Source organism: Geospiza fortis, unplaced genomic scaffold (assembly GCF_000277835.1).
Source record: "Geospiza fortis unplaced genomic scaffold, GeoFor_1.0 scaffold206, whole genome shotgun sequence".
Classification (NCBI taxonomy): Eukaryota; Metazoa; Chordata; class Aves; order Passeriformes; family Thraupidae; genus Geospiza; species Geospiza fortis.
In genome coordinates this window covers 9,096,830-9,117,388 of record NW_005054311.1, presented here as the reverse complement: position 1 = coordinate 9,117,388, position 20,559 = coordinate 9,096,830, and the positions used below count along the sequence as shown (strand labels likewise).

Here is a 20,559-nt window from a genome sequence, read left to right as displayed (position 1 = left end):
AGTCTGTCTGCAGAGCAAACTAAGAGATGTCTGAAACCATTAAACTTCCAGGTATTACCCAGAACAACTACATAAAAGGCCACAGTGAATCCTGCTTAAAATTTAATAACAAGAAGTATTTTATATTGTCTGAGGAAATGCAGGATGTCCTGAGCTTCACAGCATGTCCATACTGTATGGAACTATTTCAGGATGTATTTAGAACTGCTCATTCAGGAATACACTTTCCTAAAATATGTAGTCTTATCATTTCTACGCTTTGTTGCATATTACTAGAACAGAATTATCTGTTGCACAATATTCATAGTGTCCTAAAAAGGCCTGCATTTGAGAAAGCCTCATCCGTCTTCTCATTCCACATAAAACCATTAAACTGCTCCGAATGGTAAAGTCATCATTTTGTAATTATAACCCTAAATTAAGGCTTTTGTGTTGTTAATTCTCCAGGAAAACTTGTACCTGTGTTTTACAATGAAAGGAAAAATATCAAAATACATCTTACTAAAGGTTTATGAATGAATCCATTGTATCACTGATGAAACATGCATAAAGCCAAAATCCGTTCTATTTCCACATCCATTTTTTTCCTTCTACATGAACAGAAATTGACCTAAAATGATTTTCCTTTCTGAAACCAAATGCAGAGAGTGAGCTGTGCTGTAAATATAGGCATTTCAGACATCTTAAAAATAAAGTTATTAAGAATGGAAGAAAAAGAAATTTAAGCCATTAACTGAAACTTCACAGAACCCCTAGTTCTGCAAACACTTATACAACTGAGTAACTTCACACATATAAATAATCTGCTAAAGTGCAGGGAGGCTATTATTTTCAAAACCACTCACACCTTTTGAATGTGAGTAGAATCATGACAAAATACATTTAACAAAAAACAAAATCAGAGATTTCACTGTGAAACTTAAAAATTTCTTTAAAAAAACAGTACTTAAAATACATAATCAAATTCTACTCATCTGCTCCAAGCAAAAATACCTACAAGATTCAGAATTATTTAAAATTAAACCTGAAATTTTGCAAATGATGTGCAAACATTGTTCAAACACTTCATTGGCTCTGGAGATACTAACTAGGTTACTAATTTAGGTAAAGAATTTTCATGTCTCGGGTATCTCTACAAACCATCATGTTTAAGTGCTTAACAAGGAAAGCTTGCTTTTCAAAGTGCTTATTATAGCATTTCCCATTGACTGCAATGGGATTTCCAAGTACTGAGCTTTTCTGAGTTAGGGAATACTTAATAACAGGACACAGGAGTGCAAATTAAAAAATCTATAATTAGGTCATCCAGATTTTACAATTTTTACCTGAATAACTAATTTGTACATTGTACTAGAGATGACAAACTATCATACGCACAAAAACAAGGGAAAAAAACCCAAACAAACAAAAACAAACCCCCCAGAAATTGTGACACAGTAAAATACAAAGCACACGCCCTTGCTATGAGAGAATGCCAATAAAAGAGTGGAGCCTTGATCTTATTTTCAACAGTCACTTATACAATGGCAGAAATATCCTTAATCCTCCAAAATATATTCAGCCAAGATTACAAGAAGCCAGTGCTTTCTCCATAAGCATTAAATAGAGGATGACTTCACCTGAGAAGTCCTTTAATCCTTCCCGTATTACTTTGTTGTCTAAGCACATAGGAAAAACCCCTCCTGTCATACCTCTCCCAGGATCCACGGAGAGCATTCTCCGCAACTTAGATGCAATAAACTGCAGTTCATTTTTCAAGTGTGGAATCAATATTGTTAAGTGGGAATCTGGGTGGGTTTTCCTTCCCTAGTATGAATGCTTGTAACCATTATTGAATCACTTCTCATCTGCTATCTTGCGTAACATCAGCATTTGCTCTTTCACCTTTGTTTCTGCTGCATCTCCACTTTCAGAACCTGCTTCCAGACTCATTTTGGAGGCACTTAGTCATAGCAGGGTTGGTGAGATCATTTCTTTGGGATGCTCACTTCATGCTATGTTAAACAAACAAACAAACAAACAAAAGCACACCAAACATACTAAAAAAAAAGTCACTTCCTGAGACTTTCATTGGTTTTTCTCCTCCTAAACTTTCGGGTGTTAGTGACTCAGCTCCCAAATGAAACTGATGCTGGAAAGCTGTCAGGAAATTATATTTATCTGGCAAGTTATTAGGTGTTGCAAATGTTTATGTTGTAATTTAGAGAAATTATCTGTTACCAATACTTCAGCCGTCTCAATCACTGATTTCCTAACATTACACACCCATAACCGAAAGATGGATCAATAGGCATCTGATAATCACCAAACATAAAGTGCCCCTTTACAGTATTGATCAGCAGCTTTTCCTACACGTGCAGTAGTTCGAGGCAGTAACAGGCACTTGGCAGTATCAACACTGCGCTGACAGAAAGAGAAACTGGCTGGCACTCGTGCAACATCATGTCAGTAGATACCACGTCCATCAAACGCTGACAGTTTGGCAGATCAGACGCTCTCTGCCATAATGTCATAATGACTTCAATTTACTTCTCCGCAGCACCCAAAGGCTGCGATTTTATGAGCTATCCAAGTCTCTTCTCTTCAAGAACAAGACTCTCTTGCTTTTGCAGCCTTGACAGCTTCATATATTTCCTTAAAGTTTCCTAGTAGGCATAACCAGAACAGTAAGAAACACAAAGCTGTTAACTGAGTCCCTCATTATTTATACAAATAACTAAAGTTTTATCTAGCAATTAGAATTTCACTCTCAGAATTCAAATAGCGGCAAGTTTTAATTACTGAAAAACAAACAGAAGCAGAAGAAGGAAACCCCCATAAAACCCACTAGGACAGTGACTTTCTCAAGCCCAAGGTCAACAGGGCTGCCTTCACTCCTAAGTGAAGAGTAAGATGCCTGCGTTCAACATTCAGGAACGTGTTTCCATGCACCAAGAGGAGGCAACAACTGTTTCAATCAAGAATTGACTGTCAAGAGACAAAGCCTAGTGCTTGCTTCTGTCCACTGTGGATGGAAGAAAGCCTTAGCAGCAACGTGAGTTCAGGTATCAGCGGGAGAAAACACACATCAGTGCATGAGGTCACCAAGACATCACCAGCAACCAGGAGATACTGAGGTATTTCCTCACAGTTACTCAGATGCTGCAACAGGGGCAATGATTGTGTCAGTCAACAGTTGAACTGAAACTGCTGTTTGAGTTTTGGCAGAAAAATGCTACACCCTCCTTAATCTGCACTAGCACTTCTAATTTAACAGGTACTTTTGTTTTCTCTGTCTTCCTACATCCCAGCTCCCCAGGGTCTCCTCTGCCGGCCAAGACAATGACTTAAATATTTTAAATCATCTTAAAAAGCACAATTTGAATCTTTTCCTTTAAAACTTAAGAAGTTGAACAAAAAAATGCAGCAAAACCATTCTTTTGTAAGAACAGAGACTCAGCATTGAGAAATCAAACCTGAGTTTCTGCATGCAATTTCTGTTTGCCACAGGAAACATTTTTTTCTTGTAAAGCACAGACAGCTAAACCTACACTTCTGGTAAAATGTAGGTAGAAAACCTACCCACCTGAAAGAGAAGACAGGGGCGAGGAGGCAGACTTTCCACCAGAGGACTTCAAAGCACTCCTCAACTCAAACAAAAGTGTCTCAATGATGCCATGGAGGTAAGCCAACACCTCCAGGCTGTATCCCTGCCCTCCTGTCTCCACCTCTTCCACCCCTACCCCTCCACCAGGGCTCTGCCCTCCACTGCACAGCCACTATCACAGACACCATGACACAAGAGACAGGAGCTCTTTCTTACGGCATTCAGCTGCTCAAGAAGTCTGGTGCATTGGCCTTGAAAGAAGAAGAGACCCACACAGCACAAGGCAGAACTTCCACATTGTTGAATCTACATAAAGCAACAACACCTTTGCTGCAATTTGCACCACAGTAGTGGTTACATCCTATGTGCAGGGGAAAAAAATAGCTCGATCTTACTTTCAAATTTTATTTAAAAGAAAAATAAACCAACTTTTCATTCACAGTAACAAAAACAATGCTAAACAAAAGTTTATATAAGCTACCTCACTTACACCACAAGTGATTGTTGCATAAATACAGAGTAATTGCATCTTATACCCCCTGCTTTAAGAGACAGATCTCATTAATCTGAAGTAGGATGCAAACTCTTTTTGTTATGCTGTGCAACCACCCCAGATTATTAGATGTGTAAGATCAGGTATTGTATGACCTAGCTCAAACATGCAGATGCCTGCTACACTGCAGGATGTTACCTGTCAGTAACTACAGGAAGAGTAACTAAGCGCAGGACAATCAACTCTGACTGCACCCTGGTGACTGCATCCCGTTGGTCTTACCACACTTCAGCACACTTGCCAATTGCTACATCCCAACCAAATCCCTTCCTCCTCACCCTGGCAAAGTGACACAGGACATCTAGTGCGTTAATCTAGGTTTCTCAGCAGACCTGGTTTTCACCTATGTCAGTGTCAAAACCACCAAAAAAAAAACCAAACCACCAAAAAAAAAGGCACATGGATGAAATCCAAAAAGAAACCCAAAGAACCACACCTCTCAATATTGAATCAGCCACTCCATACCAAACCTTTCCTCTGAAGGAAGGGGTAAGGCTGAGGAACCCACTCAGGCCAGTATTTCGTATTAAAGTCACCTCTCCACAAGCAGTAACAATGAAGGGTAATCTCTGTCCCCAGGCGCATATACTGATGTGCTTAAAATAATTAAAAAAAAAAAATTAAAAACATGAAAAACCAAAAAAGGTTTTTACCCAAAGCCTTTTACACTTGCAGTACCATGTCCTTGATCTGGATTGTTCTAAATCCAATATTTCATATCAAAACTAATGAACTCCTCCCAAATATATCAAATGTTGATATACATTTTGTTAAATTCATGCAATTTTAATGAGGAAGAGTTAGAGTTTGGTTTTTTTCAAAGAAGATTAAGTAATCCTCGCTGACTTCTTTGCCTTGCAACCTTTCAACCGCACATGAGAGAAGAGTTGTCTTTGCACTGACACCTGCAGTGACTCCCTGTAAGCACATATGCAAGCAGGCAGTGTCAAAACATGCTTCCTAAAGTGATGGCTGAGAGAAGTTTTTGGCCAGAAGACATCCATATAGGAGTTGCAACATGAAAACTTGCAGAGGGGAGCGGTGCTCAACCGCCCCAGCTGTCACAACAGGGCATGTGGAGCAACCGGGCAACAAGATCTCACCTATGCTATGTCAGCACTGCATTTATTAAGCTGTTTTCCATTTATGCAAGTTGGTATTTTAGCCTTCCTAAACCTTCTTTTATATTCTTCTCCCTGCTTAGAGAAAAATCCACAGGAACAACCGTTCCTGCCTGCTCCTTCTGTTTCTGAGTTTGCACCTGTGGCTCTGCCATCATTCAGGTACCTCGGCAGGAGCATCAGCTGGGGCCAGAGCCCTCGACCTGCAGCAGGGCTATCCCTGCACACTGATATTGCATCATATGCCCAACGAGGCTTTTTAATCATCCTGATGATGACAGCTTCCCTTAGGGTAACTTCAATGGGCTGCCTCAGTCCTCTCCGACTGAGCATAAATCACAGCTGACTTGGGAAGAGTACCAAGCTCCTTCAATGTCTTGAAAAACACAGCCAGTGGGGAGCTGTAAAGGATGAAGACACTTTATAGATCTAAAAACTATATCTGAGCATCAAATGCTAAATCTAGTGCTCAGGGGCACTGTGGATCTCTGAGACTTCCAGGAGGACACTGAATGCATAAACTTGTGGATGGATTACACTGATACATAAACACAGTGGTTTCATGCAGCAGACAAACTGTTTCTCCTGCCATTTAACATAAACTACCTGTTTTTACACCCTCGTTAGGAACACTTCAAAAAGAAGCACTGATAGCAAAGCAATTATTTGCGCTCCAAAATTAGGCAATAGTGAATCATTGTCTCTGAAACTAAACCCCACATTGTACAGACTGACCCACATGATCAAATCTGTGCAGTCAGTTCAATAGACTTCCAAGTGGCCACCAGCATCCGCCTACAGGGATCAGCTTGCCAGACCAAGGAGGAGCATTAAATTACAAGCTTTGTACTCATGGCAAGCATGTTGATTAAATAAGTAAATAAATAAAGATCCATTTTATTAATGGCAGCATAGCAGCCCCATGCAAAAACTTCAAAACCTCTTTTCATTCTGAGCTCACTCTAATATTAGTTTAAAAAAATATCAAATCATCAGCATCTTTTAATGTTTAACCAAACAGCTACACTCGTCCCTGGTTAAACTCTGCCACACTGGAAAAGAACCAGAGATTAATTTAATTGAATGAATTTGGCTTTTACCCTAGACAATAAAATTTACTAGTATAAAAGCTTAAATCCCAACTGGCAATGTAAGGATGCCTTAGGGTACACTCTGCTTCTTGCCAACACCACATATCCACCTATAAAGTTTTAAAATAAATCTCTGACTTTTGTTTCCACATGTACAGGCATATACTACGCTTATACTACAAAAAATCAACACTGAGTTGCAAGGGTTAATAATGTGATGCTTGCTAATATATAAACTCAAAACTATAGGAAACTACAGATAACCTCCTTCTGCAAAACTGCAAGTAGGAGAAGAAAATAAAAACTGCTCTTTAGCAAGACAAAAGAAGCAGAAATACTGAATGACAACAGGATTCTGAGGTCACTCTATTGAACTCCACTGTTATCTTTGCCATTAAGTTTATCACACACTATTATTTGAGCAAGCACCTTTTTAACAATACTTAGCTAGGTGTCTTCTGTCATACTTGACAAACTACAGGAAACAATCTCAATTTCTACAGCCATCATGATGACAATATTGCCTTTATTTTTCCATTAACCAGTAAGGCATGTACCATTTTCTGTTAACAGCTGACCTGTTGTTTAAACAAATACATTCAGAGCATGCACGTCTGTGTCCTATATAAACAGAGAACCAAATCAGCCCGGCCTACACCCCTGAACTCCCCACATCAGTGGGAGGAGATGGCAAAGTGTTGAGGAGAATCCAGCCCACAGCGTCACAACGGAGTCAGGAGGACGGAAGCACATCACGTTGCACTGCCATAGACACAAAATGTTCCACATCACTATGTGCAGCCAAGGAGGCACTTGTACCTATAGGGCTGCAGGTAATTCTGTTTGCTTGATTTAAACACCATCAACAACACACATGAAACCAACAATTCCTTTTTTTTTTTTTCAAATCCTGGCCAGGTAACACCAACACCCTTTTTTTCCCCTTTTTTGGGGTTTTTCTTTGTGCATGCGTGTGTATATGCCCAAGCCTAGGCAATGTCAAACTTAGGCTGAGTCATACCATCACCCTCTGGGGCCAGGCTGAGCCACCGCTGGCAAACTCCTACTCACAAGAAAGTGCCTCTCAAGTCAGCCAGGCTCCTCAGATGAGTAAGAAGTGCTCACTGATGTCAGTGAAGATTATCCAGTGAGGGCTTTGAAGTTGCTATTTTGTAGTGGGGGGGTGTGTGTGTGCACATGCACAGGAGCAGACATGACTCCCTAAAAGCCATGAATTCATCATCGACCTACAAGGCAGTATGGCTTACAGTTAGAAAGCGAGATAATGACCCTATGCCATGACCTCAAGGTAGAAATAAACTGGGCGTAGGCAGTACCTACCGATACCAGGATTAACATGACTCAGGGAATACAGGGCTGAAATAAAGTACTCAAGAGACACAAAACAGATGCCATAAGCACATCCTTCTGCCGCCCAGTTCCCTGTCATCCTGCTCTTTCTATGCCACAGTGCATATTCAGCACATCTAATACCAAGCTCTAGTCTAACATATGCTGATGTAAATTTAAACTAACGTGACCGAAGTAACTGGACAAACACCACCAAAATGCACAGTAACTGGGCAAGGTTTAACCTCTGGGGTCAAGTTGATGGAACGTCCTAAAGTGACGGAATATGTATCATTTTCTGACCGCTGCCTAGAAGAAGTTACAATGCCATTTACGTGAGCAGAGGATGTGGCACCACTTCGCTTCCAGTTGCACTGCTCAGGAAATACATAAAAGCAAGCTTCCTATCTGTGCATATTTACTATGCCACACAGCTCTTACTAACAGGCTGAATTACCAGAAAGTTGCTGCTGCTGCTTGCAAAAGGAAAGTATCTTTGCAACAAAAGAGAATTCTATACTCAATACTCTTCGTCAGGGAAGAGAGCTGTACTCACATGAGTATACCCATGCTACACGGCATGCTAAACCTTTTCCTCCTTGGCCACTGATCCCTTATGTGACTTTTCCCTACTACCTCTCTGTAATGGACACTAAGAGAGAGGGCTAATGAACCATCTCAATATTTTTCAGGTAGCTGACAGGTTACTTTCTGGAATGACCCAGGGACCCTGGCACTGATCACATTCCTAGGCACCTACGTCATACAGAACTAGAGCCCCACAGTGCAGCTTTCCTGCAAGCCTGCGGCAGGACCAGTTTCTGCACAGAAACCAGCTGAGCCTGGAGGAGAGCAGAGGACATTTCTACCCCATCACCATACAGGCAGCCTTCAGTACCAGGAAGACTGTGGCCAAATTTTTGCCTTGCATTATGTATGTACATTCAAATGCCAGATGAGGATCAAGCACCAAAGTTGGCTTCCCCCCACTGTAGTAAAATGCACAGTAAATTCAATTCTAATAACTTATTATTGTGAAGAGGACTGTGATAATTAACAGACATTTATTAGCATTTAATTTGACAGCAGATATGCTTTGGAGAACTTTAATGACCCCTTAATGGATCCATACAACCATATGTACACAGAGGAGATACAATCAAGTCCTGGAACTTATTCTTACTGTGTGTTTGTACACATCCCAGAACAGCAGCAACAGATCATCATTGCTACTGGGTGCCACCATATGACAACAGCTTATAATTATACTCTCTTGATAAATCATAATCTTCTGTAAGCCTAAACCGCTGACTCTGTGTCAGATAAAAACAGATGCCTGCTGTGTTCCCACGCACCTTTACCTGACCATCATGTTGTGGTTTGATGTAGAGGATGATTGTTACCATAAGGAACTGATCAGAGCTACAGAAGCCTGGAAAAGGGAGCTGCTGCAAGTCCTCATTTTATCTCCTTTATAATGCTAAAAACATGAAGTTACTACTTCTTTTTAAGAGAGCAGAAACATTATACCCAGCACGTTCTTTGCAAAAGTCATCAGAGTTAAGGCTGTAGCAGTAAAAGTCACGTCTAGAAAATGTGCTTTCAGGACAGATTCATGAGAGTATTCACAGAAAAGACAGACTTCCCAAGTGCTTTTTTTTTATGGCTATTTTTGCTGACATGCATCTTTCACAAACCCAGCTAGTCCGAACAAATTCTATTCATTAATAGCAATTTCTTTTTTCAGGAAGTTTGCTACCGGTGCTAAAAATTAATCAGTCTTAGGTGGCTGTTTGCATTGTGCCAGACACCCTCCCAACCCTTCTGTGCCAACAGCCTGGTTTCTCAGCATAGCTCAGTCCTTCTCACGGGCCCCTTGCAACACCTGGATCACTCCTGTTTTCATTCTGAACACAAACCTGCTCCACTTCATATTCCTCCTCCAAAAACTCTCATGCTCAGCATAACACATCCACCCACTCATCCCAAGTCTCTGCCACCTTCAAGTTTTGAGTGCTGACACCAGCTCAAGTTCAGAAGTGCACAACAGCTGGGAAAAAGGGGCTGCAGAGCAAAGTACGCCTGGGAAAGGAGCCTACAATAATCAGTGATTTGTGCAGTAGAACCAAGTCTTAAGTTGCTTCAAGAAACCACACAGAAGAAAAATTCAGTTACCTCACACACATGCAAACACATGTGCTCAGCCAACCTCCTCTTCTTCTGTTTAACATCTCTCTATTACCATCACCACTCTAATTTCTCCCAGGGCTCCTTGTGATGAAACAGGACTGCACAAGCTAGGCACCAGACAGAACACCAGGCATCTCCCATATCCTGCTCCCGCACAGCTCTGTACACACTCCATCTCATTCTGGTGCAGCTGCAGGATGGCAGAGACCACCCAGCAGACCAGAGCCACAGGAAATAAAACAAATCTCAGTCAGACCCCATTAACACATCTCAGACAGCAACATCCAGCAACACTGTTCAGGGACATGATGACCAGGGGAGCTCCGGCCACCATCTCAACCTCACCACTCATGAAGAAAAGCATCACCAAAGGGCAATAATTCTTTAACTACCTTAACACAGATAACTACAGATTCCTGCCATGGTGACTTCTGATGAAAGACAGACACCCACCTACAGAAACTCAGCATTCCTAGGTACAGGGGAAAGTAGTTCTCCACCTTCAACAGTCTTCCTGGACACCCACAGCTCCTCCAAACACCCATTTCCTCCTCCTTTTTTCTGTATGATCTTGTTACAGTCTTTTTTACCTTTAAGGCTGTGTTCAGCTCAACACACCCTATTTTCTTCTCCTCCAGCTTTTGCTGTGCCTGCTGCTTGCACAAGCTCTTCATCGCTTCTGAGCAAAGAGACCGACACTGATGCCAGACGTGCAACGGCTGAGAGATCTTTACAAGTGAACCAGCTCACATTGGCATAGCTCTGCTGATGCCCAACATAAGGTGTAATTACCTCACTTGTGGGTGGAATTACACAAGGAGTAATTCTGGTTACCTGGTCTTCAATAAACTTCACAGAGCTGCTGCAAGATTCCACAAGAATTGAGTTATGATACGCAAAATCCATTAGGACCCTAACAGCATGGGAGGAAAACAGGGAGGACTGTGTGATGAGCATTTTTATTATTCATCTGCAAAATTATTTTCCTACATTCACATACTGATATACCTACATATATATTTTCTTTTTAAATTAAGATTCAAATTCAAAGCTTCATTTTGCATATTAGAATGAGAAACTGAGACTTTCGCCCTTCAAAGACTGTTATCTTCTTCAAAGTGTAAAATACAATGAATAAAGCAGAATAAACTGTGTGTATAAGAAAACAAAAATCTGTCTCATGTCTAGCATCTTCTTAGCTGACAGACTCTCAACTCTCATCATCTTGTCCTTTTTCTTACATGTTGAAGAGAGTTTAGTTTAAAAGATAGTGTTCTTCTTCCACGGGGATCGCAGATGACAGACTGTAACAAGTGATGAGGTTTTTTTCCTGTTCAGAGGAAGGACCAACTCAGAGGGCAGCATTCCCAATCTCACTGAGCCAGCAGGACAGCTTTAGGCTCCCTACACACCCCAGAGTAACCTGCACCGATGTGCAAACTGCAGGAGAAAATACTTAAGCCAAACTTCAGACAAATTTCTTGACCTTGTCACTGCTCTGGGCTGCTGATCCTTCATCAAGTCTATTATGCTCTCTCTCCCATCCTCCAGGAGCACAAAAGTCACAGGAGAGCCACGTTAAGCAGGTAACTATCTGTCTTTCTCTCCAGTCTGGTGATACAAGTCTTGATCCTTGGATATCAGTCTTAGAACCTGCAAGAAGCTTGGACAAGCTTTCTGCAAGGACAGAAGAAAATCTAGTTTTTAGAAGGGTAAGGAATTACTTGATCTCTTACATCTCAAGGTCCCCATTTCCTTCCCTTCTGCCGGCCTGCCAGATCAGCTAGTCCCCAGAGGATTCTTTTTAAGCTTGTATCTTCGACTCCTCTAACCAAGTCAGCATTTCTCTTCTTGAACTTCTTGTTCTCTCCCTTATCTTCTGTCAGAGCCAAGGACACAAAAACAATTACGGGTCTCTCCACCAATCTTGTGCAGTGCTCCACATCTAGCTAAAATTTGCAGAAATGTTTACCTGCTATTTCATTGCATTTGACTTCGCAAGTATTGAAAAGCCAAATAAATGTCACTATGTTATCTCAAGCTGTACATCAGGACAAGGTAGCAAAGAGCACTAAAGTCACAGCATCTCCTGAACTAGACAGAAAAAGATAAGAGTAATGTCTAAATGGTTCCATCATGGGTGCCATCTTTTTATCCCTCAGAGGGGATGCCCTGGTTTGCAAATCTATCCCTAGCTGAGAGATGTACGTGTGATCTGCAATAAACAGGTGGCAGTTAAAGGATTTTGTTATGCAGAGCTACACACAGTTTGTGTGCAGGTTAGAACAGGACACACAAAAGCCATCAGTCTATTGCACAGACTGCACATCATAAACATAGTTGTGAGTAAGAAAAGCCCTGGGTTCTGCACTGAAACAGGGAACACAACAGTAGGCAATTCAGCAGCAGGCATTTAAAATTTTCTTAGTGGCCTGCAGATTACTGTTTTGTACCATTTTGCAAACTTTTAACAATCAAAACCATACAATACCCAGGCTCCTTAGACATCTACTTCAGAATATAAAAATCTGAGGGGAAAGGCTGCCCACAATCTAGAAACCACTTTTGAGCTCCAGACACCCTCTTTCTAAGTGCATGAAACTTTGAAGCAAAATATTAGCAATCCTTGCCTTTTGCACTGCTTACTTTTGTGATGGCAACCTATAATCCCTAATCAACCTAGAAAATAAATGACCGATAAACCAATCTGCTTGTAACCCCATTAACAGATTCTGGCTGCAGTATCAACAGGGTAATTTGCTGAGACTATTTTTAATCCCAACTGCTAAACCATTAATCCCACAATTTCCACATAGTATTTCCACCACCTCCCAAATTTACTCAAGGTTACCAACAATTCTGCAACTCATTAAAAAGCAGATAAATAAATAACATTTGCAAATATACACCTCCTGGCACGGGAGAACTGACAGACTCCGATTACTTGGTTGATCCCGTTAAAGCCATTACTTTCTAATTGGAAAGAGTCATTCAGAAGCAAAGCTGTGTGTCTGGCATGTCACTTGACACCTGGTATGTACCGCTCATGATAAGATGAACTCTCCAATATGCTTGCCACAACGAAAAGAAGTGGGTTATTTCATCACACCACGGATAGTCACAGCTCTCTACTAAAATCTGTTCTAATTTAATAGGACCAAGGTTACCAACATAAATTGTCATGTTTTCTCAAACTGGCATTAAAATATTCCCCAACTATCATTATTAATGTCAATATAAATTATGCATTGAAGATCACAGCATTCATTACTGAGGTAAAATTTATCTGGAGGGAAAGAAAAAAAGAGACAAACAGAGTAAATCTAATTAAAGTAAGTATTTATAGATTTCATACAGCTTTTCTCTTTAGTGATGAAAACACTCCTTTAAAAAAGGTCTTAAAATAAGGATTCACAGAGCCATCAAAAACAGTACCAAGAACGCATTGTGTTAATCAGCTAAAGGTACAGTTATACACAGGATGTTGCAAAGGGACTGATGTGAAAATACACAAACTTGGTATTTTATCCAAGGATGTATCAACGTGCTAGCATAACAATCTGGAAGACAGACCCTTGGTTTCACATAAGCAGCTACAAACAGGAGGAAAAGCTGTATTTAGTGTTGGAAGGGTGGTGTTTAATGCTCCTTCCTACTTCTATAAATTACAATGTCAGCCATTCCTAATTGGTATACATTAGTATTCAAACACCACGTTGAAATTAGAAGCTTAGCAGTTTTTCGGTACACTTACAGACTCTTCACACAAACACATGAATAACCTTGTTGAAATATTTTTCAGCCCCAAGGTTAAAGGAAATTACTTTAAGAGACAGATGGTGAGCAACTGGTACCTCAGTGAGGAGTGCCACCGACTTTTGAAAGTTCTCACGCAATGCACCGTATGGGGCTAACTCCTATATACTGCACGCTTTGGGACTTTGCAGGAGAGCCTCAGCTCCTGAAACTCCCAAGATGTGCATAGGCAGGATGGCACAGGGGAAAGAAAGCCTAAAAATACAACTCCCAGGGAAATCCAAATCCAAAGGGAAAATAAGGTATCTTATTTCCCTAACTGCATAGTTTAAGTCAGTCCTTAAGTTGCCTGATTCATAGTTTTATCATACTTGTGGTTGCCAGTACTGCTACCAGCTCACCAATGCAGGTGCCTCACAGTCTACCACAAAGGAAGCCAGAACGCATCCATTAAAACAGACAACTAAGCAGCCCCTGTGTAAAGACTGGTGGACAAAGGGGGGGAGAGAGAGACTTTGCAAGCACATACTCAACCATCAAAAGAGGAGCTCTAGTTTCAGCCAGCAGAGACTATAACACCTCACCCCGCAATCCTTTACAACACACCGTGTCACTGGCTATTGTTCAGAACTCTCCCCACAAACCATTTCAACATTCAGAGAATGACTATTTCTTAAGGAAATTATTTCAGAAGGGGAAAATATTGCTTACTCATGAACCTGGTATCATTTCAGCATGAGGCAAAACAGCTACAGACAATTACATTGCACAACCCTAAATGCATCTTTTATTATACTAGATTTCAGAAAAGGAACATTCTGAAACACTGAAATAAATCAGAGAATAAATGTGACTTGTTGTCAGCTAATACAATATGGGTTAAATGCTACCATATGGTGAGTGCACACACGTTACCCTTTTAAAAACAAAGAACATGGCTAATTTCATTCCCAAATCTATTTTTAAATAAGTAAACGTGACCATTTTAAAATTAGGCTACAACTGTGACTAGAACACCTCAATTTCTACCAGCTTCTCTCCCTCTTTCTTTAGTGAAAACTAACACCACTTCCCTGCTCACCATCTTCTTAAAAAAGACAAGGAAAAATTACTATTCAGTCAGCTTTATCCCCATAATAAGCCAACACAAGCATTTCTATGCAGTGTAAAAATAGTGACAAGCCAACTCACCGTTCTTCCTTTATTATACCTGCCGGAAAAGCAAAGCATGCATGCGTGTGTGCCTGTGTGCGCGCGTGTGTGTGTGCAGTACATTAAAACTCACTGACACACGATCCGGTTTTCAGCAAGCACTCACAACAGGACCTGCCCGACAGACAGAGCTCTCGTTTTCTCTGCAGCCCCCAGCATGACTGAGACATACAGTTTCAGTACACTCCCAGCCGAAAAAGAACAACAACAACAAAAAAAAAACAAAAACAAAAACAAAAAAAAACAAACAAACAAAAAAAAAAAAAACAAAACACCAAAGGAAACACGTATGAAATACACACAGGGTAGCTGAAGTGGATGCTGTTGGTTTGAAAATTGTCTGTCTAGCTGCTGTACTATTTGTTTTTATCATTATACTATAAATGAAACATGTCAGGAGTCTAAAAATAGCTAAAAATTGTAATTACATATGCTTTGTAGTTTTTATTTTACTTTGAAAAGAAGATTAAAAGCTAGATCATTTTAGAAACCAGCCTTATAGATTTAGGGAGCCACAAAATTCTTCTCCTTTGCAATTTGAAGTACACTGCTGGAAAGCATTTCCTTTGGGACATAAATACGACAGCCCCAACATGGAGAAGCAAGCTCCCAACACCACACAGTGAGATGGCAAGAAAGAAAAGGGAGAACAGACAAAGGAAAAAGTAATTTCTTAGAGATTCTAGGAGTGCCCTGATTACAGATGTAATACTATAAGCTTTAATTAGGTGCTAAGTGCTGTGTGCTAAATTCATCCCCACATCCAATGCTGTAAATTCAGAGCCACCCTACTAAAGTTACCGTGGGTTTACCACAACAGTACAACAGTAATGCCAGGCCTACAGCTTCTGCAACAGCCCATAATGAAATGTGGATTTTGTTGAACAAGCGTCAAGCAACACAATATCCTGCTGATAAAAATTTTATTCTTTGCCGTAAGCAATCACTTAAATGAAAGATTAGCAAAAATGAATTTTAAATAGTCCTCAGAAGGTAAGCAGTCTTGAATCCACAGAAAAGAGCCTCTGCTCTTCCATGACTTGAAACAGTTTATATATAGACCAGTCTTCAGCAGTCTCTGTCCCAGCATCCCTGCCATGGACACCACGTGCGGTGTTAGCTCACAACTTGAGGGTGGTAAATAAACAACTTATCTTACAGCAGATGTGTGCTACTGCTATGAGACCTGCTAGAACTCATTAGGCAATAAACGGTTTGGTAGCAACTTGAGAGATGCAAGTTCTGTCCATCCGCACACAAATTTAATCTCAGAACACACACTCAGTGCCTCACGTTCCTTTGCACGAGCGCTGTTGCAGTTTCAGAAATGCAAGGAGAAACTGCTAACACCAAGTGTGCAACAACAGTGATGGGCCTCTGCAGATAACCAAGATGTAAACAACATCAAAAAATGAACAACCAGCGTTGAGTAATCACCACACCAAAAAAAAGAGAGCTCGCTGGCTTCAAATGGCAAAGCAGGTTCGGCAGATCAAGAGACTAAACATTTGCTGACTAACAGTTAGGTAATGAAAGTAAACATTTGTAATGAAGTCATCATCCTAATGAAAGCCTAAGTGGCAGCGTTAACTACCTGGACCATAATCCACTCGCGCGCAAGTTTTAAGGTGGGCTCACTAACATAACATTTACTAGAATCGTTCCTGCTGGAAACGGCGAGGAAGTTCCACTTAATTCTAACACAGAAGTGACAACCAGGAAATATTGCTATCTGTTAAGTCATTCTAACTCCCAAGTACTGTACAGTTTCTATGCAGCTACAGTGGTAACTGAAAAACAGAATTTTGCCTTCAGTGTCTGAGTCAGAACAGCTTTATCCTAGCACTGAAGTGTATAAATATTTGCAGCATGTAAGATGTCTGCTTTGAAAAAGCAACATTGCACCAAATTTCAAATATTTATATTGCAGATATCTAATCAAATAAATGTGACTTCTTTTTTCCTGGTTTTTTTTTTTTTGGCCAGGCTTTGATTAGGTATCTGGATTAAGCTTATGGCTAGAGGAAAAAAAAAATGACCATAACAAGTTTTAGTTGATTAACTGCCAATATAATTAAGGATTTCGAATATGCATGTAGAAACTGTAATTCCACCCAGAATCACCCTCATGCAAATCCCAGTAGTCAATGGGAGTGGAAAGGGTGCTTATTATGGGTCAGCCGTGGATTCATAAGCAACAAGTCAATTTTCAGGATGGTTGTACATGCTCTTATCCAACAAAAAAACATCACATGGTTGTGAAAAACAGCAGTACATCCATTTCTCCTTTCCGTGCAGAAATCCAATGCCCATTCAGTCTTAAAAGGTATGTATCTACAAAATCATACTTGTGTCTCAAAAACTTAAACAGGCACTTTTCTTGTGAAATTTGCAAGCTTGGACAAGTTGCTTCCTGCAAAATGCAATCACTTTGCATTTCAGCTTTCTATTTTGATGACTTTATGAAACAGTATAGTCAAACCCTGATTTCCAGTTTAAGCACACATATACAGCTTTTGCACTGGATCATTCTGTATACTGCATGCAATCCCAAAGAAGTCCGGGAAGTTCTTGGCACAAATTGAAGTCTTCGCAAAAGTTAGGCCTTTCAAAGCTGACAGGTTTTGGATCTTACTAAATATAGGTACCTTTCATGAGATGGGACCTCAGAATAAAACTCATCAGATCTCAATCACAGAGCAATACAGATAGGTAACTATAGATAACTACCAATATAGATAACTATAGACAGATATTATTTATCAGTAATTATAACTATATATATATATATATATATATATATATATATATATATATATAAAAGACAATAGTTAGAGGTAACTAAAGGTAACTGTTGAAGTCACCTGCACACAAAGACCCTAGCAAAAAAATCCAAATAAACAGACTGCCCAAAGTTCTCAAAAGTTGGTGAGTACACCATTTCTACGAGGATACTCTTCCAGGCTGCCCCCTTCCAGGCCTGCCCTGTGTGTAAGCACCCACAGCAGGATGCATTTTAAAAGTTAAGCATTTTTCGGTCAACTGAAGCCAACAGCCCAGCTTCTGAAGGTGATCTGTAAGATGTTAAGACATAAACATCCTCCTTTGCTAAAATGACGATCAAGTCAACAGGCAGAGATCCAGAACAATGGCATAATCGTTTCCAACCCCTTCAATGAACTCTTCTGTACTGATAATTGCTATTATTAAATCTTGGTGATAGCATGATACTATGACCAATTATAAAATCATACAATGAACCTATTTTTTAAAGTAAATACATTAGTCACTGCCACAGGGAAACTTTAATCTACAAAATGTTGCTCCGTTCTAGGCAGATAGAGTTATTGAGGACGCTTCCAAGTAACAGTAGGTAGATTTCACCCTAGTGATGTAAACTCTCTTCTATGAGACACAGAGAAATGGTCGTTCACATTCATGGAGGGACTAATACATAGTTTGTCTGGTACAGGAGTTTAGAAGGTCGTGCTAAGCCTAGATAGGTGCTGCGCTAACAAAGACCACTCCTCTCTTTAAACAAATTTTAGATCATTCCGTAGGACAATGTTATTTTCACTGATGCTTTATTTTTTCTCTCTTTTCTGTAAGCGTTATCTTTGCATATTAATCTAACAGTTTAGAGGGACAGCTATAATGCCTTATTGTTCACACATACTGCACAGTACTTATCACTAACTAGATGTCACTTCAACACCACTCAGCTTCATAGGAACTAAAGGCTTGAAAACAAACCCCAGGCAAGAATTTCTAGAGATAGCTAAAAATCACTTTACACCAGGAGCTAGTAAAGGTGTGCTTGTACCAGTAACACAGAGCCCCACGCAAATGACTTTACCACACAGAGTTCACTCAAGATGGCTAGGGCAGCTGCTCTTGGGAAACTGAAGACGCCTCCTGGAATATCCGCACCTTGATACTAATTACACCACAGGTGCTCCTATGCAACATCAGCTTCCAGTTTCAACAGAGGTAAGCACCAAAAACCACTGTGCCCACCCTGGTGGGACATGGCTGGGGTGCACAGAGTAGCAGACGACCAAGCTGATGATGGGTTTGCAGCGACAGAAGTGAAAGACACTTTGGCAGAGAAGCAACAACATTCACTGACAGACAACTCCTCCGGCCAGCTGCCACGGACAAAACTACTGGAGCAAAACTACCGCAGCAAAACTACCAACATACTCCCCCACCGAGATGAAACTCTTTCTCTCATTAGCAACGCTCCTCCCTGGCACTGCTCCCCCTAAAACAGCCAACGCCTCTTACAACGCTGTTATTTTCGGCCTACTGGCAGCAGCCAGCCCGGGGGGTAAGCACATGGGGGCCTCACTAGAGAAGCCCAGCCTGCACTACTCCCCACACCTGCCCACGGGACACAACCACAGACACGGGGACATGAGCACACACAGGCACCTGCGTCAATGAAGCATTCCCCCACCCCGCAGCCACGTCAGCCTCATTCTGCCATGCATACACATCCCCAGCAGCACCTACAGGCATGCACATCTGGCTCCCATGCAGCAATGCAACATACCCCATCCCTGCCCTGCATCTGTGCATACACACTCCTATCCACCCGCTGCAACACCGTGCCTGCCCTGCACGCACCTGCCTGGCACGCAGCACCCAGCTCCGCAGCATGCACACCTGTGCCCCCCAGCATGTACACTACACACCTGTGCCCCCCAGCATGTACACTACACACCTGTGCACACCAGCATGTACACTACACACCTGTACACCCCAGCATTTACACCTACACACCTGTGCACCCCAGCATGCACACCTACACACCTGTGCATGCCAGCACATACACCCCAGCATGCACACCTACACACCTGTACACCCCAGCACGTACACCTACACACGTGTACACCCCAGGATGCACACCTACATACTCCCCCCAGCCCCATCCACACATCCCTCGCAGGGCTCATGGGGAGCAGCCATCCTGGCACAGGGTCAGCATCCTCCTGCTTGGTCCAGGACACACAGGGCCTTAAAACACCACTGGAAAGCAATGGTCAAAAACCAGGACACACCGCACATCTCACAAAATAAAAATCTCAGCTATCATCCCACCCACAGAGCATGCCCAGGGATGGGGGCACAAGAGAAATCTGACAGAAGATTTTGGAAAAGACTCCCCCTCCCAAATAAAAATCAACCCATGTTATGCCACTCATTTTTTGCTTAAAATTACGCTTTTTTTGGAGGGGTGGGGGGTTGGTGGGGGGAGAAGCCGACAAAATACACTGTTGCCAAGTCGAGTTAATGAAAAACCCTATGGCTGTTAACTCATTTAGTGCAGCAAGCATGAAATAAAGTCCGTGGCATGGGGCCAAAGCGCAGCGGCCCTTTGCCGGGCGGGCCTCTGGGACCTCTCCCCGGCCGCCCAGGAGCCGGCCCTGAGCACGGCGCCCAGCCGCCACTTTTGGGGAGACACTCTCCAGAAACCGGTGAATCCGCCTCGAAATAATACAAATATTAAAATGAACCCCTCAAAAAAATCAGAATATCGATGGCCCCGCCAGGGTCGACGAGCTTTTTCATAAAGGCACTTTTGCACCCACTTCCAAAAAAAAGCCGGATCCCGGCGCTGCGGGGGGAACGGTGAGAGGACAGCAGGAACGAGGCCGGACCGGGGGTGCGCTGAGGGCAGGGCAGGGCAGGGCAGGG

At 41.6% G+C, this 20,559-nt stretch overlaps 1 protein-coding gene across 3 annotated transcripts in view; it reads right to left on the bottom strand.

Annotated features, from left to right (window-relative positions):
* ZNF516 (zinc finger protein 516) overlaps positions 1-20,559 on the bottom strand; it is a 101,299-nt gene that overhangs the window by 78,648 nt on the left and 2,092 nt on the right. The window contains exon 1 of one of the 3 annotated variants that reach the window (XM_031055630.1): positions 20,454-20,490. The exons of the other annotated variants lie outside the window; for them this stretch is intronic. The gene's annotated coding sequence lies outside the window, so the exon portion shown is untranslated. Of the gene's footprint in view, positions 1-20,453; positions 20,491-20,559 lie in introns of those variants that run through there. 3 annotated transcript variants of the gene reach the window in all.